A 26483-nucleotide genomic window follows, 5' to 3' on the forward strand; every position below is an offset into this window, starting at 1 on the left:
TCTGTGGTGCTGTCTGTACCAGCAGGAAAGGAATAGAGACATGTCTATGACAGGAGAAATCTTAGTTTATGTAAACTATGGCTCATTCCTGTTCCCCCTCAATCCTACTGAGTTAACTCAGATAGCTATTCTTATCAGCTAGCTAATTCTGACAAAAACTGAAAACATTCAAGTTTCCAAATTAAAAATAATTCATACTGCTAAAGTCCCAATTTTATTTTTATTTTATTTATTTACTTATTTGAGGCAGGGTCTCTCTACCCATTATTTATTTGTTTGCTTGTTCGAGGCAGGGTCTCTCCATGTAGCACTGGAATCCTGGAATTCATTATATAGACCAGGCCTAGCCTCCAACTCACAGAGAACTCAATTGCCTGAGTGCTGAGATTAAGCATGTGCTACCATGTCTGGCCTAAGTTCCAATTTGATTTATTTCAAATGCAAAAGCATTGTTATAAAATAGTCTAGCACACAGCTGCTTGAGTACCCAAAATGGAAAAAATAAAATTCTTACTGGACCTCAGAGTTTTACTTACAATCTGTTTTAAAATTTTTAGTGGCAAATTCAATATAGGAAATCCAAACTAAGACCCATTCTAGAGAATAGAAAGGTAGAGTCAGACATGATTTGTTTTACTTTTAAAATGTATATCAAATATGTTATAACTACCCCTGACTAATTAATAATTCACTTTATTAATGACTGATTAACTGTTCACTTTAACTGTTTAATGGAAAATGACTCAACATGAATTCCGATGACCTAACTTGGCCTTGATTGCTTGCAAGAAATGACAATGTAACTAAGAATAGTTATTTGCTTGCAATTCTTTAAAATGCTTGCTTTAGTAGATCCAATTAGTAACATTTGCTAACAACTCAAATAGCTACCCAAAGCCAATATGGCTTGAAGAACAAAGCCTCACACAATGAAACAGAAGGTCTACAGAACAGTTGAATGACAAAAGTTTTAACAACTCAGATCAATTGTAACAAAAACAAAACAGTAAATTCAACTTGAGTGTGAAAGGTCTGGCTTCTGAGAAGTTTAAAAAAAAAATGAAGGAATCCAATCTGCCTTCTCTGAACCTTCATACTATTTACACCTGTTCTATAGCACTGAATGCCTAATGCTTGCTTTACTCCAAACATAATCTGCTGGACCAAAGCCTACCTAGGACTGCTTACTTCCTTGTTTAAAGAACGAGTCTCCCTATATAGCCAGGCTGGCTCTATCCATGATTCTCCTGCTTCAGCCTCCTATGACACCTGGCTCTGGTCTGACCTGATTCTTGGTTTTAAGAAACTAAACTTCTGTCCCCACCTCCTTCCTCCTATTTAGCTTTATATTCTTAGATTTTTTTCTTCTATATCCTTCCAGAAGCTACCTTGAGAAACTATTCAAGTTTTGAAATATAGTAAACCATTGTCTCAAAATATCATTAATTTTTTTTTTTTTTGGTTTGGTGTTGTATGTACTTGTGTATGTGTTCATGTGGATATGTGATCAAATGCATACAATGTACATGCATGTGGGCATACGCATAGGCCAGAGATCAATGCCAGGTGTCTTATCCATTGCTTTCCACATGTTTTGAGACAGGGTCTCTCACTGAACCTGTTTCAGCTTGACTGGCTGACCACAAGCCCTTGACATCTTCCTGCCTCTGTATTCCCCCATCATTAGGGTAAAACGTGCCCGCCTCTATGTCCAGCTATTTACAGGAGTGCTGGGAATCCAAATTCAGATCCTCATACTTGTACAGCAATCACTTTACCAACTGAGCCATTTCCCCAACCCCTTGAGCATCTGTCTTTCTTCTTTTGTGTTTTTTGTTTGTTTGTTTGTTTGTTTTTTTGAGACGGTTTCTCTGTGTAGCTTTGCACCTGTTCTGGAACTCACACTGTAGCCCAGGCTGGCCTCACAGAGATCCGCCTGCCTCTGCCTCCAGAGTGATGGGATTAAAGGTGTGCACCACCGCCCGGGGCCCCCCCTTGAGCATCTTTCTATTTCCAAAGTTAAACCTGCCATCAAACTGCCCAAAAGTATTCCTCCTACCTCTTCTCTCTGCATCTGTTAATAGAGATACACATTCTACACATCAGTAAGTCAAGCTTTCTCATCCCATCTCCTAAACCTCCGAAAAGTCTACCTCTTTTTATCTCAGTGTGGAGACTCTGAATCCCCAATCTGAAATTAGGAAGGGGCTACCACAAAGTCTGAGGAATGCTGTCAGCATGACTATCAAAGTGGGAGTGAACTATTCTGCAAACCACAACCAATACCCCCACCACAACTAAGACTGCCAATAATGAAGGATGCTCTTCTCCCAGATACTTGCTTTTTCACTTTCTTTCTATAAATCTGTGCTGAAATTGTCACATTTACCAGATAAACTTCTTTATTAATTCATCTTAACAAATACTTAGGGCACTTCTGTACCTCCATGCCATCATACCTACTCCACTATACACTTGTTACTACTTAACTCATCTTAATTTGTTTACTGACTATCTCTAAACTCTTCATTTTTGTGTGGAAAAAGTTGCTTTGTGCTCCACTATTTCCCTAGAGGCCTGAAACAATGCCACGCATATACAAGTCACTCATATTTCTTAAATAAATACACTCACATTGGTATGTATTTGTACACTTTCTTTTTTGAAAGTGTACTTATTTGGCCCAAGTTCACCTGACATTCCATGTAGATCAGGCTGGCCTCCAATTTCCTGCCTGTCTCCTAAGTACTGGGAATTACAGGCATACCCTGGATATATATTTAACTTTAAGAAAGCACCTAACTGGGCACGGTAGTCCAGGCAAGAGGGCTGTCACAAGATCAAGGCGGGCTACATAGAGAAGTTAAGGCCAGTCTGAGCTAGTGTGAGACCCTATCTCAAAAAACAAACAAACAAACAAAAAAAATAGGCAAAGAGGAAGGGGAAAAAGAGGAAGATAGGCAATATGGGAGGAAAAGGAAGGAAGGAGACAGGATGAATCCATCCACTCAAAATAGTGTTTCTTAGTTATATTAAACCAACAGGTTACAGCTACTTGATCTTGTCAAAAAGTTGAAAAACAAACCCAAATCCATAATATACAATTTTCAAATTTCAAGGTAAAGGACACCTAACAAGTTTTCACTATAACCCTTATGAAATCTGCGTGGCTTAGAAGCAATCACATGGAAAGAACACCAGAGGCTGCAAGATAATATTTCTCATATAACAAAACAAGAAAAATGAAGTAAGAATTCATGATAAGATTATGTATCACAACAGACCAAATTCAAAACTAAAGTGATACAACTATTATTAAGGTGAGGAACTGTATAAACTACTATATTTCTCCACAGTTCCTTAATTCAGCCAGTCACTCTCTTCACACAGGTAATTCTTCCTCTATGAAATTTCCACCTAACGGCACCAATTATGAAAGGAAAATGCTTTCTCCACCTGTAACTAATCAAAAGCAAACTTTCTAACAAAACTCTCATTTTTGAGAATTTCAATGGCTATTAATTGTCCCACTCTGAATCCAGTTGTTGTTGTTGTTGTTGTTGTTGGTGGTGGTGGTGGTGGTGTGGGGTGGGGTGTGTGTGTGTGTGTGTGTGTTTAGACAGGATCTTACTGTGTATCCCTGGCTGGCCTGGAACTTCCTATGTAAATCAAGCAGACCTCCAACTCCCAGAAACCCACCTTCCTCTGTCTTCCAAGTGCTGGAATTAAAGGCATTTGTCAACCACGCACATTCCCAGGAGATGTATTTCTTGAAAACAAAAACTCTATAATAAAGTTGATGTGTATGTCAAATTTCTGAAAATTTACCTCAAGAATATAAAATCTAAAGTCCTTCATCAACATTTCATTAACAATTTCCAAACCCCCACACTCAAAAACTAAAAACAACAACAAAGCAGCATGTAGGTTCAGATAATGAGAATTTCTAGAATTTAATGTCATGAAGAAAATTCACAACAGTGAATAACCACTTTTCTCACAGAAAGTTGATGGGATTATCAACTACCAAACAAAATGTTCTTGCCTTTATTATCAATACATTTCCCCAACTTGTAACTAGAATTAGCATCTGAGAAACCAGATATTAGTTCTATTTATATAGACCAGTCTCTTGTAAGGAGGTCACAGGAACTAAGTGACAGATTTATGTCTAGAACAAAATTGTTGTAAATGATAAGGACATTTAAAAAAGCATAGAAAGGATGCCCAAGAACTTTAAGAGACAAGGACACACTATGTAGCCCAAGAGAACCTTAAACTCATAATTTGCCTGCCTCAGTATCCCAAACACTGAGATTATACATGTGTATCATCATGCCCAGAAGCAACTACCCAATTTAAAACAAGTCCTAAATTATAACTACTTAACAATGAAAATAAGAAAAATAGTATAAACATAAAACAACAGTTCTGTATTTTTCAGAATGTACAGAAAAATTTGAACAGTTACCAAATGTTTAATTAATCTTATAACCAAATTCCTAGCCCAAGGACACCAGCCTAATTAGACTTCCCTACACCAACCTCAGAAACTTAAGCAAAGACATTTAGTATTCTCATCTTCAGTAAGTCAGGCAGCTCAGTCAGTGGCATTCAAAATTGAAATGCAAAGGTCTTGAGTTTCCATGTTTAAAAAAAAAAAAAAAAGCCACTCAGTGGACAGTATCAAAACAACTCTGGCTAACAAATTATATTTTACAAACATATGTGAGGCTGCCCAAAAACATACCATTCGGCAAATGTTATCACTTCCAGAAAAGTTAAGTTTAAAAGATAACCTCTTTGTTCCTTCAGGTTTTTGTCTGTTGCCAGGAGGACAATTAAGTGGTGAATTAAATGCCACTTTACATCCCTATTCTTTGGAACTTTTTGTGGGTGGGAATACAAATAAATGGAACAATGCTCACCAAGAATAACAACTTGGGATAAGAAACAGCTTCTGGAATTTTGATATAAAAAGTAGCAGAATATGCATGCCTTTAATACTAGCACCTGGGAGGCAGAGGCAGGTGGATCTCTGAGTTCAAGGCCAGCCTGGTCTACATAGTGAGTTCCAGGACAGCCAGGGCTACACAAAGAAATCCTGTCTCAAAAAAGCAAAAACAAACAAACAAAAAAAAAAAAAAGGGATTGATGTGGCCCTCATAAGGCCTAACGGAGAGAAGAATGGTATGTTCAATTGGCTCCTGACTATGATGCTCTGGATGTTGCCAACAAAATTGGAATCATCTAAAGTGAGTCCAGCTGGTTAATTCTAAATATACTTTTTCATCGTTTAAAAAAAAATAATAATTAACAAGTAATTCTACAATTGTGTAATAGACATTATATTTATCCTGCTAATTAATAAAGCTCCCCAATCCTTTTAGTAATTATTATAGATGCTATACAGAAATAACCTTTCTCCCTAATATCTTTTTAATAGACAAATTACTGTGAAATTTCTGCAAATTCTCATATCTGCTTTTATTTGGGTTTTTTTGGTTTTGTTTTGGTTTAGTTTTTAGTTTTGAGATAGGGTTTCTCTGATTAACCCTGGCTGTCCTAAACTTGCTCCATAGTCCAGGTTAGCCTCATACTCAAAAGAGATCTGCCAGTCTCTGTCTCCAAGTGCTGAGGTTAAAGGCATGTGCCCCACCACTTCTATGTTATTTTAAGCAAAAATTTTTTTAAAGAATGCATTAACTAGACCTCCCTCAGTGCAAGTTTCAGCTTTCAGAATATACTAAAGGCAAATTAAAGAAAACTATTTTAGAAAAAGAATGTAAAAAACTGAATACAGATGCAGTAAATATTTCTGGAAATATACTACACAACCTCAAGTAATACGGATTGTAAGAGCACTATGGGGGGGGAAAAAGCAATTAAATTACCTTGAAGAGATTGAAGCCATACACGAGGACCAAACAAAAAAGTCTCAATATTAGAAGAATGGATGGAATGTATTTTGGGAATTTTCAATTACATTTATCATGTGCATGCACGTGTATGTGATACACTTATTCATGGCAAATAGCTATATACAAAGTCAAGAACATGTAATTGCTCTCTTAAAATGAGGTTTTGGAGGGTAAAGATAGTCTTGCATTGTGTCTATTGTTATCCATATGTATGGGCTCGCATAGAACCCAGGAGGAGCAAGAGGTTACTAAAGGTGGGAACATGTTTTCCCTGACTCCCTGTATGCATCACAATTATAACACCACATCCCAGTGAAGTATGTGTGCATTTCTCTTCTAAAACGAGCTGAGCAGAAGCAGCACTATGTCTTCCTCCTTGTGTTGCCAGTATCAAACACAATATGCCCTGAAGGAAATTACTATATGAGGACTGTGGTGTGGGTCAATGAGAGTGCTTGCCTGCCTTCTACAACTTAGGCCCTGGATTCCAGCAACTCAAAGAAGTGAAATACAACACAGAAGATGTATGCACACAAAGTAGCAATCCTCTACTTAAGCAGCCTAAGCTCTGGTGCAGTGATAATCTGTAAGAACTGTGTTAGCAACTTAGCAAACATTCTGTCACGTTTTTAGTACTCCACATACCTATCCTGTCACTACAGTGACACAGTATAAAACACCTTAATACAAAGCCTCCATCTCAACACTAGGACACAGAAAATGCTTCCAAAAAAGGTGTGTATCTAGTTGAGAACTGACTGCTCTCTCTCTCATCTGAAGCAGAGAAAAGCAGAACTTAAACGAACACTTAAAGAAGCATTCAGATGGAGACAGGTGCACAAAGCCACCCCTGAGATATTACACACCAAGAGCTGGCCAATCACAGCAGGACATAAGCCAAATCATATTAAAAGTGGAAAATAAATTATTTTAGTTAATGTAGAGTCATTGTGTTATTGCCTTAAATTTTAAAATTGAAACAGAAACACTTTCTTCAAATCAGCTTAACTTACTGTCTCTTAAAATTATCCCTTATTATTTCACTGATTTCTTTGCTTACTGATCTATCATAAATACACACAAAAAAATGTAAAAGCAAAAGGTTTGTTATGAAGATGCTTTATAGAAAAACATGTATTTTCAAAATATTAAGTATCCAGCGATTATATACTTAATTCAAAGTCCCTGTCCTCACATTATCAAAATGCTTCTGATTACTATGTGAACACTTTTTTTTAAAAAGATTTACTTATTTATTAAATGTAGATGAATGCTCTATCTGCATGTGCCAGAAGAGGGCATCAGATCCCACTATAGATGGGTGTGAGCTACCATGTGGTTGCTGTGACTTGAACTCAGGACCTCTGGAAGAGCAGACAGTGCTCTCAACCTCTGAGCCATCTCTGCAGTCTTAATACACCCCCTGAGCTTCTCCCTTGTGTTCTGGTGAACTCTACATTCCTACCACTGGGTGGCAGACTGACCAGAGAAACAACAGACACTGGCAAGAAGAGTACAGGCTCATGAATATGAGCTCGATCTTATATGTACTTTAAAGCAGTGCTTTTCAAATCTAATTACAAATAAGAACTGCACAGAATCCTTATTTTTGGCAAGTACTGCCTCAAAAGACTTCCACGCCAATTTTCAATTTATCAGAAAATGCAAGATCAAACATTAAGAGTAAAAACCCATCACTTAATTTAAGAATTTAAAAGTATTTATTTAAATTGAACAGGAAACCAAAATGAAAGCATTAAAGTGATATAAGATCAAATAATAATAAATCATGGTAAAGCAAAAGGTGTTTTCCTCTCTTCTTTGAAGATCTGAAGTTTCAGAATTACAATCTCTCCTACAGGAAAGAAAATATTTTAAATATCAAACAGTAAAAAATTCAAATTTTACATGCCAAATTACAAAGTTATTATATTCGAAAATCTCACTAGTAACTCTGTCTGATGACAGAGATACTAATTCCCAGGATTCTCAAAAGCAGTCCCGTATGGAAACAGGAATTTACAAAGACCAACTTCTTAGGCAAACTGAAGTCTATTCAGTACAGCCTGTAGAGTGACCAGGCTCCAGGAAATGACCACACCCAGAAATAATATATGCAGAGTACAAACTGGACTCAACTGGTTATTTAAAAGAAAAAAAGGACATGAAATTGGGAGAAATAGGGAACAAATATAACCCAAATACATTATATAAAACTCCTAAAGAATTAATAAAAATATTCCATTGAAAGTACATTATGAGTACTATACTTACCTCCACCAGAGCTCTAAACTGGAATATTGCAGGGGTGGCATGTAGAAATTCTTTCAATTTAGAAAGAATTCTCCCAAATCCCAACAAGACCAATAAAAGGGAAGCAGAGTTTGAGAAGCTCTGCAAACACAGACAAGAGTACTGTAAAACTTTTAGAAGTGTCTGAAGATGTATGTGGAACTGGGTCAATTTAGAGAAAACCATGTTCTAAAATGTGAATAACCAAGTGTCCTGGTTTCTACCTGTCCCTATGCTGTATTCTCCCTCACAAGTGAACCAATTGGGACAAAAATTATGTCACCCTAGTTATCATTTAACCTAGTGAAAGTTCACAAGTAGCTAAGGAGTTGATAAACCACCAACCCATCCTGGGTACTTGTAGTTTTCTGTCCTGAGTGCTGTATTTTGGGTTTTCCCTAGCCTTCCTAAAACACTAACATGAATCTTCACTGTACCTACTTTGTCCTCTCGCCCTACCCACTAACATATTTCACCTTAGTCACTGAACCTTTTTTTTTTTTTTTAAAGAAAGCACTGTCTGAAAATCATCTAATCTGCTAACAAAGTCCCAGGCAAATGATGCATGTTTCTTCTCAGAGCTGGGGAGTTGGAAATACTAGAACTTTTACATTTATGTCCAAAAATATTTTACACTTAAAAAAAAAATCAGAACAAACCAAATCTGTTACAAGCCTATAATGTAAACACTTGGGAGGCAGAGGGAGAATTATTGAAAGTTCCAAGCTGGCTTGAGCTATACAGTAAAAACCACAACAAAACAAGACTGTTTTATTTAAATCAGTCAGAGGCATCCTTTTCTCTGTTAAATAAATGTCAGGAATCTATTTCCTATCTTGCACAATGTGAACACTGTACTTGATAGATGTGCTCATATGATATAAATATATATGGATTCAGAGGTGATGCCCATCTCCCTGCTTGTGAGTTCCAGGAAGGAAGAGTGGAACCAGTAAAGGCTCTTTCCTGTGCCCAGATCACTGTACTGTCCAAGCCCCTATAAGCAGGGAATCAAAGGACTTCCCACATCTAACAATTTAATCTGCGTATTCAGAAAGAGTGCTGGATTAATTCGCTTCTCTGACCCTCTCCCTCACCCAGAAAGCACAAACACTAGTCCATGTCCCCAGTGCAACCAGGTAAATGATAATCTATGGTCTACCTTCCAGAAGCTTTGCAAACCTCAAAAGAAACAGAAATCTGTTTATTCTACAAATATTCACTGTACAGAATAACTGACCAAATAATTTCTTAGGCATACAGAAGAGTAGACAAACAAATCCTCTACCTCGGTGAGTTTATACATTGGTAGGGAAAGATAATCAGGAGTCTATTAGTGGGAGGAAGACAAATACATAGCAGCTGGCAGTATTTGCTAGAATTTCATAGCACGGAGATAGGGGTTTGTCTGGAGGAGGCTGTTATTTTTACATGATAGTAATAAAGAGTACTAATAGAGACTTAGTTATCACAGCAAGTACTACTGGGCCATGCCTATGGATGTCAACTCCACGGAGCAGGAAGCATAGTAGCATCCTGTCTTTGCCAAGTGAAGTGACTTTTAACTGTATCTTCTTTACATGATTTTGCAATGCCTCTAGATTTTTCAGACTGTAACCAAAACATTGGAGTCTCAATTATTTGATACACATTTAATGTACCTTAAGTGAGTCAAAATCAACACGAGCCAGTTATTACACTTCATTAAGTGTAATAAATTAAGCAGGCACCAAGATCACTAGGAAAGTAAAACTGACTTAAAAACACCTTTCAAAGTGCTGAAATGGCAGGTGCAGCTAGAAATTTGAAGCAGCAAATAGGCTATCTACATGGCTTTAAGTTTTGAACTAATGCTCTATAAGTGGGAAGCATGAGCAGTTTTAACACATTGTTAAATCACTATAAAATAAAGCTAAAGTATTTTTCCTAATGAGTTAAAACGTGAACCTTTTGAATTTGTACAAAAGGTAATTAAACAGTGCAAAAATCTCTATCCTCACACATTTTATAACCACATTAAGTCCTCTGATTCTATATCCCATACCCACCTAACTCAACATTAAAACTTTTTTTTCCTGAACAAATGCCTTTCTTCCTTTTAGGGTGGTGGTGGTGGTGGTTGTCCCGGAACTCACTATGTAGACCAGGCTAGCCTTGATCTTTCTAAAAAGGCATTTATCGTGTAAGGTATATCTATCTTAAAAGCTGCCCAAATTAAGCTGATGAATACTTTTTAACTTAGAAATTCCATGAAAATGATACTCAAGTAACGTGAACTAAAAGAAAAAATATACCTGCTTAAAAATCCAAGCTTTGATTATCAAAAAATACTTGTTGGAGTGAGGATAGACTTGGTTGAGTGTTTTCCTATTATGCACAAAGCCCTAGTTTCCATCTACAGCACCACATAAACTAGACAGTGGTGTACATCTGTAATCCTAGCACTCTGAAAGTGGAAGCAGGAGGATCAGAAGTTGGAGACCAGCTTTGGTTACAAAGCAAGTTGAAAGCTAGCCTTAGCTACATGAGACCCTCAAACACTATCCTCCAAAAACCACTATGTAGGAGAGAGAGGATGAGACACTATTTTGCAATATATATATATATATATATATATATATATATATATATATATATATATAATTTGATCACTGAAAATAATGTGTTATTTATCAATTCACTGTTTTGAAAAATCAATCCAGTATATCAGAGTAAGAAATTAGAGGACGCAGTATGTTTTTAAAAGTGGTACTGCATTTCTTGTATTAAAATTAGAAAGATAGTAACATTTTGGACACTTGCTGGTAATTATGGGTTTGTCAGTTTTAACTATCACTTAATACAAGACACCTTCATAAGCATGCTTCTGCTACTAAAATATCTGAAAATAAGGCCAGGAAAGGGGGCACACACCTTTAATTTCAGCACTTGAGAGAAAGCAGGCAAGTATCTGTAATATCTGTGTAGCCACTCTGATCTACATAGTGAGCCCATGCCAGCCTGGGCTACCTAATGAAACACTGTCTAGACAGAAAGAAGGAGTAAGGGAGACAGTAAGAGGGAGGAAGAAAGGAAAGGAGGGAGGAAGGCTGGCTGGCTGGCTAGCAATACATCATAATACTTCACTGGACTTTTATTCAGCTCATGTGTGTATCAACCACAGTAACAACTGCAGTAACGCTAATAATCAAGACCTCAAAATAAAAGCAGCTGCCGCTTTCATGTAAGTATCTGTAACCAAATAGATGACACGTGTACAGTTTCAAAAACCAAATTCTATCTATGGATGACATTTGAAAAGTCTGTTAAATTCCCAAAAGGATATTACGTTTCTTGTTGGCTTGTCATGAGGAAATAATGCCCTAAGTAGTACAGACAAGTAGCCACCTTTAAGAAAACTTAATCACCTTCCTACCGTCATTCTACAATATCAATATTGAACTAATTTCCAGAGTAATTTTGTCAAAGGATCCTCAAATAAATCTTCTGCTCAACTATATGCCACTACTACGGGGCATACTACTTCTCCAGGTGAGCCTTCCTTAACTTGACAGACACTGGAGTACTGGAACCTGCTTATTCTTCACTGCTGCTGTCAGACACCTTTTAGAATGACTAGAATTGGCAAGCACGGAGGTGTCTATTTTTAGAGCTTCCTGTGACATCGTCCTTTAAACCTCATCTTCCCTGTTAGAAGTTTTTGGACTCTCACTTAATAGTCTGTCCTAAGTGCTACTCCATCTCTGCTTCAATAGTAATAAAGATATACTTTCACCATCCTTAACGCTCTGCTCTAGGCTCTCCTAACTCTTCCAAGTACATGCCATTCATCTCCATAGGACATGACTGTACTATGTAACAGGGCTGTAACATACCAAAATCAGTGAAAGAGCTAGAATCAAATTCTAAATTCACTCTTACCATTATGTCTTCAGCTATCTCAGCCATTCAGTTTCTTCTTTTTATTTGTTTTGAAATAAGGTCTGATGCAACCAAAGCTAACCTCAAACTAATTCTATTTAGCCTAGAGTAACCTTGAGTTCCTGATCTTCCTCTCCCTCTGAAGTACTAGGATTACAGGTGTGCTCTGTGGCTGCCTTAATCACTGAATTTCAATACCTATATTTAAAAAATAAGAAATTAGTATTTAATTTTCACAACATCTCTGCTCAATTATCAAGATCTATTTTGATTATTTCACAAGCTTTAAAGCACCATTACAAATTAATATAGTTTTTATTTAGCATATTTTATTACCTAGTTTCCCCTCATTCTCATGTAATATTATCAAATCTAGTAGCTCTTGCAAAACCTTCTCTAAGGCCCATTTTTTTTTTTCACCAACAAAGGAATGCTTAAATGGGTACTTGCAAAAACAGCAAAATATTTACCCATATGGTCTCTTCACATAATTATTATTTCACATCCTAGTCTTCTGATTATTGCAAAGCTTATGACAAAGCAAGAGACACTGTTATCTCCACTGTCCCATTTTAAATACATGCCTAACTAGAGTGAAAAACAGTAGTAGCGATGGTAGAATTAGAATCTTCAAACAATAATCTTCCCACTCCAAAGACGAAGGGAAACATACATTCATATTCAGATCCCCCCAATAATCAGTGGTGTAAGCCTCCTTATCACCTTCCCTAATTATCCTAAAATCCATATATTCTCTTTAACTCTCACAAACCTAACTCTAGTATAGGCAGTAACTACAACTTAGGTTTAATTTACCCTGTCTGTTGGCATCATCTTCATTCTGACTACAATGAACTAAAATAAAGAAGGTGGCATATTATTCAACCCAAGTTCAGAGGACACATTTTAAAAGCTTTATGTATTTCCCATCCCCAAATGACTCAGAAACTCTAAGACTTAATTGACAAATAAGTTTAAGAAAATCATAAATAACAGAACAAACTCAACTCAGCAGATACTAAGAGAAAGGCTGTTTTATGGTACAGAATAAATGGAACTCTCCCTGTATAGCAGCTTCAAGTCAAGACACTGCATCCTCAGCTGCTCTAGACAGCTTTCAAACTCTGCCGGTTGCAACTCCCAAGTAATTTCTAAATCAGCACCTACCATAACAGTTCTGTTATGCAGTGATTCTGGGACAGGCTACAAAAACTATCCAAAAGTAGTATCTTGGTTCACTACAAGTCAGTCAGTCAGTCAGTCAGTCAGTCAGTCTCTCTCTCTCTCTCTCTCTCTCTCTCTCTCTCTCTCTCTCTCTCTCTCTCTCTCACACACACACACACACACACACACACACACACACACACACACTAAACAATTTCCAAAAACAAAATGAAACCAAAATTAAATGGGAGACTGAGTGTACAAAATCTAAAACCCTGAAGTAAACTTAATACCTGACATATATTCCAAATCAGCTAAGGACAATTACATAGTGCCATAAAGAAAAGTTACGAAGGCTGAGCTTAGTGACATATGCCTGTAAACCCAGGGTTAGGGAAGCAGAGGCAAGATAGCCACAATTTCCACAGCAACCTAACCTAGTATGAATAATAAATTCCAGGCTATCTCAGAATGAGATCATGTCTTAAAAAACAAAAAAAAAAAAACTGTTAAGAAAAGAAAAATAAACAAGAAAACATTGCTTTCTAACCCTTAACTTTTTGTCATCACACAGCTGGTTTTGACTCCAAAGAAACTATACAAACAGGGAGGATAAAATGGACATACCTTCCCATTCTGAAAGCTGAAGGGGGAAATGACACCACAGTAGCAAACCAGGCCAGGCATGGACACAAACCTGTAATCGCAGGGCTTAAGTGGCTGAGTCAGGAGCACTGCCAGAGTTGAAGGTCACTTGGGTTGCATAGTGAGTCCAGACCAGCCTGTGCTCCATTAGAAGACCGTGTCTCAAGCTCCAAATAAGCAAACCAGAACTACATGAGACTCTCTCAAGAAGAGAAAAGTAATCTCCAGTACAGTCACTGTCCTTAAAGGTCAAAGCCCAAATTCCCCTAGGCAGCTTACCTGAAATAACATTAGCAACTACAATCTGAAATCAGTTTCCTAGTCTAACCTCAAAGAAATGCTACCAAATTCTTCCTTCCCAAAGAGATAAGCTGAAAACAAACTAGGAACAAACAAATGTTGGAAGGCAAATTTTCTAGGTGTAACTACATACTCAACATAATTAAAGATTATAAACTATACCAGTAAGTTGTTTAATGTTCAATCACTACAGGACTCACAACAAACAAATACCAAGGGGAAGAGGAAATAAGTCAACTAAAAACTAGCTGTACTATCTGCCTCCTAACATCATAGGCAGCAGCACATCAATCTCCTAACAGCCAGCAGAACATTCACCGCCAAGTGAACACAAACTCCTTCTTTTCTGCCAGCAGTTATCACAGGTACAGAGATTTCAGTGCAAACCTCTGTAAGCAATTATACATTTTTGGAAAAGGTACCCTTGAATTCTGGGATTATTAAGAACATATATGCAATTTCTTGTTGTACAACATACACACACGTGTGTGTTGTTGTTTATTTTTTACTCTTTGGCTCTTTTGGGAGGCCTGCCATCCAGCTCACAAATAAATCACACATGGAGGTTTATTCTTAATTATGAATGCCCAGCCTTAGCTTGGCTTGTTGCTAGCCAGCTTAATTTGAATAAGCCCATTCTAGTTTTTGCCTCTAGGCTTTTAGCTTTCTCTATTCCTGTCTACCTTTTCTTTGCTTCTTACTCTGTAGCTTGCTGGGTACCTTGGGTGGCTAGCCCCTGGATCCTCCTCCTTCTCTGGCTACTTCTTCCTCTCCTCTCAGATTTCTCCTTCTATATATTCTCCCTGCCTGCAGCCCCATTTTTTTTCCTGCCTCTCCATTGGCCGTTCAGTTTTTTATTGGCCCATCATCAGGTGTTTTAAACAGGCACAGTAACACAGCTTCTAAACAAATGCAACATAAACGAAAGTAACATACCTTAAAATAATATTCTCCAACACACACACACACACACACACACACACACACACACACACAAACACAGCAGTAGCAGTCCTTCCAACAAGCAAACTAAAGATTCTTAGTAACAAATCTTATATTCCTATAGTTATATTAAAATAAAATAAAGTATAAAAATAAGGTTAATGCAATATCTATAATTCATCACTTAACTAATTCTAAGCTGTTACTCTCTCTTAAAGACAGTACAAGGTGATGGGTTAATGATGCTTCTGATACACTCTCAAGTGTTCTATTATGATAAAGCCAAAAACATACAGGACAATTAATCACTGTGTATCATTTAATCTATGAAAACAGTTACAAGCATTGCTTTTACCTTTTACCTTTTCCTAATACCAAAATCACAATTCTGGTATGAACTATCTGAACTGATAAGTGAACCAACTTAAGATCAATATCACACTTGAGTACTTTCAACATTAATTGAAACATTAATTCTATCCATGAACAAATTAGCACTTAAAAACTGGAGACTGAAGAGTTCACTAGCCCAGCATCATGGATTCATGTCATCATCAAAGGCATATTAAAAGAAGCTGTGGTGGTGAAGCACTCCTATAAACCCAGCACTCAAGGTAGAGGTAGGAAGATCAGGAATCAATCAAGATCACTGTTAACCTCCAGCTCCTTGAGAACCTCTCTCAACAACAAAACACAAGCGTAAAAGGCATTAAATACTTACTGAAAATACTTTTATGCAATAGGCATGATTATTCAGAAGTAAATAGAACAGTCTCTATTTTCAGGAATAGGTGCTGTAAGTACAAAAAAATAAAAACACCCTAGCAGAGGTATGGGGTGCAATCTTATTGCAATTGCTATGGTTGGTCAAGTGTAGCCCAGCTGGACAGTTGAGATTGGGAAGCCCTGTTCTTCACCAAACAAATGCATCCAATCTAATGCATGAATAGAAAGCCTTTTTGACAAGCCAGGAGACTGGAGTAAGATCTTACAAAGCAAACATGAGATGTGTTTAAAGAGGCTACAGGAAGACTTTTATCATCAAATATTTTCACTTTACTTGAATAGCTTCAATAAAGGACAAGAAATTTCACAATTTGTTAGCCATTTTTTTCCTTCAACAAAATCACATTTTAAAAAATGCCATCTCTCCCTGCCAACAGTAGCAAGATATACAAGCTCTAATTGTTTTTTAAGTAATAATACACCAGCAGATGGGAGTGAACACTGATGGAAAATAAAGCAAGAGCTCATAGACAATTTGTCTCTGACCATAGTTTTCAGAAGCACAAATATCGCACCATAGAATAGCAGAAGAAAAAGATAATTTAGACGATAAGCAAGCTAAGCAATGGATTTTCCTAAGATCATACAAAGAAAAGGCTAGGACCCCATACTCCAGAGGGTGAGTTCCCTCTTGAAGTCGTTATTTGCAAATAGAAACTTACATATATATATATATAGAAATCATATTTCTCAAAGAAGTCTATTTCCCAGTCTAAGTTTTCTGTGAGCTAAGGAGTTTCTCCAGACTTCCAGTCAAGGTTCTTTATTACTATCTAAAAGTTAAATGTATTCTGACCAAAAAAAAAAAAAAGTTAAGGCCAGGGACTTATCATGGTAGTAGAATACTTGCCTAGTATTCATTGAAGCTCTGGGTTCAATCTCCAGCATTGCAAGATAAATAAATTAAATGGATAAAATGTCAGTGTATTCTTTCTTTTTTTAAAGGAAGAGGGGGTTGAGACAGGGTCTCCCTATATAGCTCTCACTGACCTGGAACTCTAGAGCAGGCTGACCACAAACTCTTAGCAATCGCCTGCCTCTTGCCTTTGCCTCCTGGGTGCTGGGATTAAAGGTGTGCAACCACCTTTACAACCTACAACAAGACTATCTACTAAGTACATTTTAATAGGTTTTTTTTTTTTTTTTTTTTTTTTTTTTTTTTTTTTTGGTTTTTCGAGACAGGGTTTCTCTGTGTAGCTTTGCGCCTTTCCTGGAACTCACTTGGTAGCCCAGGCTGGCCTCGAACTCACAGAGATCCACCTGGCTCTGCCTCCCGAGTGCTGGGATTAAAGGCGTGCGCCACCACCGCCCGGCCTTAATAGGTTTTTATAAGGATGATGATGCATGTCAATGCTAAAAACAGAAAAATACCAAGCCAAATTTTAGCTGTTATCCCATTGTGTGTACACTGTGTCTTAATTAAACTAACTTTATCCAATTCATGTAATACTGAAGTTTCCTTCAATTTTTAAGGAATGTTACCTTGCCAGGCATGGTGGTACATGCCTTTAAACACAGTACTCAGACTGAGACCTGGTCTCAAAATGGAGGGAAGGAAGGGAGGGAAATTTTTATTTAGATCAAAGTTAGGTATATAAGTTAAGTCTTCTGTTGTTCTTCAATGATCCCATTCACTTCTAAAAGACAGAAATACCCCCAACCCTCAGTACTTGTCTATGGTGTTTTACACTGTGTACCCTAATAAAATTTACCTGAAGATCAGAGAGCAGAACAAGACACTAGATTAAACATAGAGGCCAAACAGTGGTGGCACACACCTTTAGTCCTAGCACTCAGGAGGCAGAAATCTGTCTGGATCTCTGAGTTCAAAGCCACCCTGGACTACCTGAGATGACTCAGTCTAGGAGAGGAAAACCAAGCCAGGCAGTGGTGGCACACACCTTTAATCCCAGTACTGGGAAGCACACACACCTTTAATTCTAGGAAATGATGGCTGGGTGGAGAAAGGTATATAAGGTGTGAGGAGATAGGCACTAAAGGCTTTTCGGCAGAAGCATCCCTTTCAGCTGAGGAGTCCTAGAGGTGGCTTATTCCTTTGTCTCTCTGATCTTTCAGCATTTACTCCAGTATCAGGCTCCGGGTATTTTTATTATAAGACCGTTCTGAATTCGTGTTACACTTGTCACTGTATTAATAATAAAGTAACATTAAAAACTGAAACACATGATAGTATACAGTATAACAATACATTAAGATGATACAAAGTACATAAAGATATTGGATCTAGTCAAAATTTCAAGTCTGGCCCAGAGTAATGACATCTGTTACCCTACCACTTGGAAGGCTGAGGAAGGAGAAATCCCAAATTTGAGAGAAGTTTGGGCAAACAGTGAAATCCTCAATGTCATTAGATTGGTATCTACCTGACATTGCCTGGTAATAAGAGTTATGTGTATATGTCATTTTCCTTACTAGATTAAGAACCCCAGTCAGCAATTTTGCTTTAGATTTGAATAATCTCCACACAGTAACCTGGGCATATATTAATAGAAGACAGTCAACACTTCAATTATTTAGGAGTTTATTAATTCCCACCATACTACAAGTCTCATTTGGTAGATTCAGCTTTTTTTTTTTTTTTTTTTTTTTTTTTTTGGTTTTTCGAGACAGGGTTTCTCTGTGTAGCTTTGCGCCTTTCCTGGAGCTCACTTGGTAGCCCAGGCTGGCCTCGAACTCACAGAGATCAGGCTGGCCTCGAACTCACAGAGATCCGCCTGGCTCTGCCTCCCGAGTGCTGGGATTAAAGGCGTGCGCCACCAACGCCCGGCGGTAGATTCAGCTTTTAAAAATACAAGAATAATCTGGGCAGTGCTGCAAATGTCTTTAGTCCCAGCACTCAGGAGGCAGAGGCAGGTGGATCTCTGTGAGTTCGAGGCCTGCTTGGTTACTGAGCAAGTTCCAGGACAGCTAGGGCTTTTACACAGAGAAACCCTGTCTCAAAAACAAAACAAAATATCAAGAAAAATTGATCTTTTTGAGACAAACACATCTAAATAGTTAAATTGAAGAAATCAAGGAGCTCTCTCTAAAATCTTTATTATTCACTACTACCTAAAGAATTTATGTCCATTCATAAATATAGAGCCCCCTCCAAAGGCTAGATATCTGAACGAGCACACAAACAAAAAACCCCACAAGATCACGGTATAGCTGATTTCATTTATTAAAACTCAAACAGTCATGCATAACAACATATAAAATCCACTTTTTGGTCCTCTGTTCCTTCTTTCCCGTCCTCTGCAGCCTACAAACTACCAAGTTAGGAAAAACGCACTCCCCAGCTTCGTGGCCCTGGCATCTAGCAACAGCAAAGGGATAGGGGCTCTAAGACAAAGCTCTGTGGAGTAGAGGTTGAAGACAAAGTCTGGCAAGGTAACAGGACCTTTAAGGGCTCCCTATCCAGCCTCATCTAGCCTATTCTCTAATACACTGCATTGCACCATCCAAGTTTTTCCCACACTATAAAGCTCTTTCTTACCTCCCTGTCACTACATATGCTAATTTAAAAATAACTCTTTCTATACCTGCAAAATCACTATGCATCCTTTAAAATCTGGTCCCCTCCTCTGTGAAGACTTCACTAACCTCCTTTTCAACTTAATTCCTCCCTCCTACTTTGAAAACTTCACACATGAACTATACACACACACATCTCAATGTATTTCAATTACTTGGTAGTTTTGCACTCATAATCCTTTTAGGGTAAGGACAAAGTCACATCTTCATATTCTTCCTGAACCTTGATCATTTTCCCTTAGCACCTCACTCACTGTATCTACCCCACTCACTGTATCTAACCAAGACTGGCATAGATCCTGCTCAGTATTAATTCAAAACTAGGCTTGGTACTTCACACCTGGAATCCCAGGAGGTGAGAAAGACTACTGAGTTCCAGGTCAGTCTAGCATACAATTAAGACTTTGTCTCAAAAAAAAAAAAAAAAAAAAAAAAAAAAAAAAAAAAAAAAAAAGGCCAGGCAGTGGAAGGGTACACCTTTAATCCCAGCAGAGACAGGTGGATTTCTTGAGTTCGAGGTCAGCCTAGTCTACAGAGCAAGTTCTAGGATGGCCAGGGATACACAGAGAAACCCTGTCTCAAAAAAAAAAAAAAAAAAAAAAAAAAAAAAAAAAAAAAAAAAAAAAAAAAAAACCTTTTTTCTCTCAAAATCAAGTTTTCTAAAGAATGTCATTAAAATATCATTAAATAAGTCTTGTCACTCAACCCTTCAAGAAAAATACTCACAAAAAGATACACCCACGAATCTCAGTAGGCCTTCTAAAACAGCATGGCAACTAGAAGGGCAAGGACACAGCTGAGGCAAAGCCCAAAGACACTGCCATCACCATGCACAGCAGTGTGTTAAAGGTATATCCTTCATTTCTTACTATTCCTAGTTACACTTTAAATGCTTTTACCGGTATCCTCTATCACAACACACAAGTAAATAAGCTCTTATATCCTACCACAAGGTACAAACTATTAGAACCAAGGACTGTCTAGAATTCACTTGTAACAACTACATAAGCCTATAATCCTAGAAAGCAGAAAAGCTGAAGGAAAGATTTTACTGACAAAACTATGCCTAAAACCAAATATACCAACAACAGGTGAGCCTTGTAATAAATATTTTCATTTCAAATTGCCCTAATTTTACATGAACTAAATCCAAATGTTTATTTCCCCATTTCCATCATTCCTTCACTCTCAAAATAAAATAAAAATTGACTCGAGTCTGTAAAAAAGCTGTTCACTGACACAGCAAACACTATTACTCTTCTAGCAACCCTTCTCTTCCTTCCCTAAGACTCCAATGCACTACTCAATACTACATCATGGAAACCCACAAAAACCTCCCCACTACTTGAGCCAGTCAGCATCTTTTATTGCACATTTGTCCCATGCTGCATTTGGCATGGGAAAAGAAGACACATGAGGATCCTTTCTATAAACAGTTATAATTACAAGAGCTACAAAACAACAACTTTGAGACAAGAAAAGTATTATAAGGAAGTCCAAGACATTTCTGTATAAAAAATTGTTTATTGATGGTTCACCTCTTCACACAATTAAAAAACAACACATAACTCAGAACCTAAAAACATACTGATCAAGTGATCCATCCAACTGAGAGACTGTTTGAGTCAAACAATTCCATTCGTTCATCAATAAACTATGACCAGTACTTCACACTAACTCATGAAATTTTCTATTTTATGTTATATGAAGGTAATAGAACTGGACTTCATGATGACCTCAAAAGGGTTTTTTAAAAAGCCAACAAGACAACCTTCAACTATCTTTAGAGTCTCTTAACTTTGCCTCCTATTTTGGCCTCCATTCTCCCTCAGAAACTCAAGTTGAAATTTACTGCCACTATGCACAGACCTAAGAGGCGTGCCTTTAAGATGTGATTAGGCCATGAGGACCTAACCTTCATGAGTGGGTTCATGTCATTACTGTGAGAGTAGGTTAGTTAGCAAAGCAAAAACTCTCATGTGTTCTTTACCATGTGATGCCCTTCATCATATCAAGACCTAGCAAGAAGGACCTCACAGAGGCTGGCACACTGATACTGGACTTCCTAGGCTCAAGAACCATGAAAAATAAATTTATTTTCTTTACGAATTATTCAATATGTGGTATTCTTTTAAAGTAGCAGAAAATAAGCCGGGCGGTGGTGGCGCACGCCTTTAATCCCAGCACTCGGGAGGCAGAGCCAGGCGGATCTCCGTGAGTTCGAGGCCAGCCTGGGCTACCAAGTGAGTTCCAGGAAAGGCGCAAAGCTACACAGGGAAACCCTGTCTCGAAAAACCAAAAAGTAGCAGAAAATAGATTAAGACACATCTTCACACCATATATAAATATCAGTTCAAAAGTGATCAATCAATCCTATGTGTAAGAGCTAAAATTATAAAACTGCTAGAAGACAAGTGTAAACTTGAATAAGCCAATGGTTTCTTAGATATGATAGCACTAACAACCAAAGGAAATAGATGTTTACCAATATTAAGTACTTCTGTCTATCAAAGTCACATGGGAGTTGCTTTGTTCTGCTCAGATTAAACCAGAACACATTCATTCGATCCGATTTGATTTACTGCGTCGGCAGTGTTCCTCACTACGGGGGGATTTTTCCCTATCACCTACAATGTCCAAACTTTAAAAAATGGATGAATATCCAAACAAAATGTAGTATGTCTATAGGAGGTAAAAATTACTCCTTTACAAGAAAGAAGTATGGTTACTACAGCAGCAAGGATGGACCTTCAAAGCATTATGCTAATTGAAAGATACCTGAAGCAAAGATAATATGCTACTGTTTTACTAACATGAAAAGCCCAGAACAGATTCAATAGATTCCTGGTTGTGGTAGAGTAAAGAGAATAGGAAAGATTATTATCAGACACAGAATTTCTTGGTAGGGGGATGAAAAATGTTCTAGAATTAGGTAACAGTGACGGGCACATACATGTTATGAATACACACCACTGAACACTTTGAAACAGTTAAGTTGTCGGCAATATGAATCGTGTTTCAATTAACAATTATAAAATTCTCCCTTGCCAGGTGGTAGTGACACCATGCCTTTAATGCCAGCAAAAGAGAAGCAGAAGCAGGCGGAAATCTTTGAGTTCAAGGCCAGCCTGGTTTACAGAGTTCCAGGACAACCAGAGCAACACAGAGAAAGCCTGTCTTGGGAAAAATAAAATAAAAAAAAAAAAATTCTCTCTCGACTTAAAACTTGTAAACACAACATTTGAGGCATGCATGTATACACTTGCAGAGAGAGGGAGGGAGCATAAAGCCTCACAATCCCCTTTTCATGCTACTTTAGGACTAGTTACGAGGTAATACTTTAAATTACTTTATACAATGAATAAATTTCTGTAAACAAATACCTGAAGTATATCAAAAATTTATCAATACTCTCTGTATAAATACCCTTACTATTTATTTGTTGGTGTATAGTTAAATTACATAGATATTTTTACATATTAGATGTTTCAAAGTAATTCTTAAGCACTCAAAGATAGCTAATTCTATGACCAGCAAGCTGTCGTGTTCTAAGTTATAGTCATATAAGGACCCATAATCAACACAAATATACACAATCAAAATATAGCAACCGACCATATCCTGTGAAGACACCTGCAGAGCAACCCTGGAAATCTGTAGTGAGGAAAGGAGTAAACATGCTTAACTTCCTCACCCACTATTGAAAGAACTATCCTCGAGGTATGTCTGGCCCCTAGCACTCTCCAGTAGTAAGTTGCTACTAAAGATTCTAGCACATTTCTAAGACTAGAATTTCCAGGTTTCAGAGAAAATTTCAACAATCTCCATCAATCCCTGGCATGAAATGAAGTTCCAGATTTAGTAATATTTTTACTACCATCACTAGCTCTCCTAATTCTTACCTTGGATTTCATTCAGATTCCTTCCAAAACAATTATTTCATTTCTATCTGGTAAGTATATTTCTCCTTTGTTATCTGGGGGGGGGGGGGAGGACCTCCCACATAGTTGTCCCCTTGAAGGTCAATGTGATCAGCACCTCCTTGGAGTAGAGCACAGACGGATTCAATCATTTGAGATCTAGTTTTAGATCCTTACTTCATACTTAAAATTGTACTCCTTTCAAGAACATCCTTCAAGATGTACATTTTAATACCTCCTTCCAAATGAAGAACCATAACCAAAAGTTTTGCTTGTTACAATGTTTCTCCCTCATCACCAACCAACAACTGAACTAAACCACACCTCTTGAGAGCTTCTGCGGCCTAAGAAACCCACAGCCGCCCATTAGGTTACAATGTCTTTGCAATGTTACACCAGATATAAGTAAGCTGAACTAGGAAAACCAATCCTAGACTGCTGAGGCAGATCTCTCCGCTGTTTCCACAGACTTCCCGGATTACTGTTAGCCATAAAGGCAGATACATGCCTATTCACTATTTACTGAACACCAGAGTGCTGCTGAGTATACTGTGAAGAGAAACAGGACAGCCAGGGAAACAAAAACTACAACAAAACTTTTCACATAAATCCCACCAGTATGTCTGCTCTGACTACAGTTTAAGAAAATTACAAACTTTGTAAATGGTGGTCAATATGCTGGAGAGATGGCTCAGTAGTTAAGAGTGCTTACTTGGTGACCCATTTACATGGCATTTTCAGCTTAGACTCCACAAGAAAAAAATATATATGGTGAAATATTTAAAAAGAAAGAGAACCAGGCAGTGGTGGCGCATGCCTTTAATCCCAGCACTTGAGAGGCAGAGGCAGGTGGATCTCTGTGAATTCGAGGCTAGCCTGGTCTACATAGTGAGTTCTAGGACAGCCAGGACTGTTACACAGAGAAACCCTGTTTGAGAGAGAGAGAGAGAGAGAGAGAGAGAGAGAGAGAGAGAGAGAGAGAGAAGTGCTTCCTTTTCAAAAGTGCTCTCTCAGCGGGCCTGAGTTGAGTTCTCAGCACCCACGTCAGACAACTTACAATTGCCAGTAGCTGCAGCTTCAAAGGGATCCAAGGCCTCTGGCCTCTGTGGGCACTGCACTTGTGTTCAGACCCAGACACATATAACTAAAAATAACTAATCTTTTAAAAATATTTTGTATATCAAGTTCCTCCTGGAGCACCCTTTACTCCTAATATCCTTCCCAAAAGTATATATTTTAGTCTTGGTACCTTTATATGCATAAAAACTGAGGATCCTAAAGAACCTTTTTGTGAGTTTTCTCTATGAATATTTAATGTCAGAAATTGAAACTGAGTAGTTTTAAATGTATTCATTTGGAAATAAAATCACTGTATTAGCGAGTTTTATGAAAATTATATTTAAAATTTAGAAGACTAGCATTGGAATACTTTTCATAAGTCTTTACTATATGGATTGACAATAGAGTTAAGCAGTTACTGTTTGCCAATACATTCATTTGCAATAATCACACAGCACAAAGCCTCTAGAAAACTCTACTGTACAAGAACAGAAAAGGGCAGTTGTATCTTAGGATATGTAACACTAAGTTTTGACCTCAAAAACTTGCCAAGCTTGTAGACTCCCAGGAGTCCTTGACTGAGACCTAAGGAACTGCTGCCAACAAAGGGGCAAAGACCAGGTCTGTCTTCATGCAAAAGAAACATGAATGACGCAGACCTTATCACACCTTTCACAGAAACTGGCGCAAAATGAGTACAGAACCAAATGAAAATTACAGAACCAAGTTTCTGGAAGACAATATGGGGAGTAATCCAAACAACTTTGGATTTGGTGATTACTCTTTAGATACAACACTAAAGGCATAATCCAAGAGGAAGTGATGCTTAGACCAGTGGTTCTCACACTTCTTAATGCTGCGACCCTTTAGTACAGTTCCTCATGTCGCAGTGACCTCCAACCTTAAAATTATTTTCACTGCTATTTCATAACTGTAATTTTGCTACTGTTATAAATCATAACGTGAAGATCTGATATGCAGGCTATCTGATATGTGACCCCTGTCAAAGGGTCGCTCAACCCTAGGGGCTGAGAACCACTCATTGGTCTAGACTATACTGAAACTAAAATTTTCTGCTTTCTGAATACTGTCAAAAACAAACAAACAAACAAACAAAAAAGCAAAAAAGGACTAACCACAAAAGTATTTGCAAAAGATGTGAGACAAGTCAATTATCCAAAATACACAAAAAATAAAAAACAAAAGCCCCCCCTTAAAATTCAGTAAGAAAACAAAGAATCTGACTTTTAGGAAGAATCAAAGACTGTAACAGAAGAAACTTCATCAAAGACCTACAGATACCAACCAGTATATGAAGAACTATCATATAAGGCATAATATGAATAGGATGAACCCTATCACCCACCTACAAAGAGTAGTCAAATCCAGAATGAAGTGAAAACATCAAACACAAGACAAGATTCTCATTCATTACTGGTAGGAATAAAAAGTGATGAGGTGACTTTGGAAAAATGGTTTAGCAGTTTCTCACAAAACAAAACATACTTACTGTAACACATACAGAAAAAGGCTGAAAAAGGTTAAAACATAATTGGCAAAACTTGGGCAGAACCAAGATGTCCTTCAGCAGAATGGACAAATAATCCATGGTACATACAACAGAATATTATTCAGTGTTTAAAGAAAATGAGCTGTATTCAGCCATGGAAAGACAGGCTCATTTGAAGTGCATATTACTGGGTGAAAAGCCCAATGTGAAAAGGCTACCTACTGTATGCAAGATCCCAAGCACATAGCTTTCTGAAAAAAGTAAAGCTATGAAGACAGTGAAAAATCAGAGGCTTCAAGGGGTTTGGAAAACCACAAAGCATTTCAGGACAGTCAAATTAACCCTATATGACAATGTAATAGTGGATATATGCATATATTTGTCCAAACCTATAGAATTACAAAAGCCAAGAGTGAATCCTAATGTGAACTGCTTGGTGGTGGTGATATATTAAAAGGGGTTTATCAATTATACAAATGTACCACT

The 26483-nt window shown here is 37.5% G+C and overlaps 1 protein-coding gene and 1 long non-coding RNA gene across 20 annotated transcripts in view; both read right to left on the bottom strand.

Annotated features, from left to right (window-relative positions):
* The window catches only part of Picalm (phosphatidylinositol binding clathrin assembly protein), a 90911-nt gene that overhangs the window by 58836 nt on the left and 5592 nt on the right, over window positions 1-26483 (bottom strand). The gene's annotated exons all lie outside the window — the stretch shown is intronic.
* On the bottom strand, window positions 7620-10809 carry LOC119086369. The gene is made up of 2 exons (XR_005089641.1): window positions 8196-10809; window positions 7620-7776 (listed from the first exon to the last, which is right to left on the bottom strand). It is a non-coding gene; the product is annotated as an uncharacterized LOC119086369 (long non-coding RNA).

Source organism: Peromyscus leucopus, chromosome 1 (genome assembly GCF_004664715.2).
Source record: "Peromyscus leucopus breed LL Stock chromosome 1, UCI_PerLeu_2.1, whole genome shotgun sequence".
Lineage (NCBI taxonomy): Eukaryota > Metazoa > Chordata > Mammalia > Rodentia > Cricetidae > Peromyscus > Peromyscus leucopus.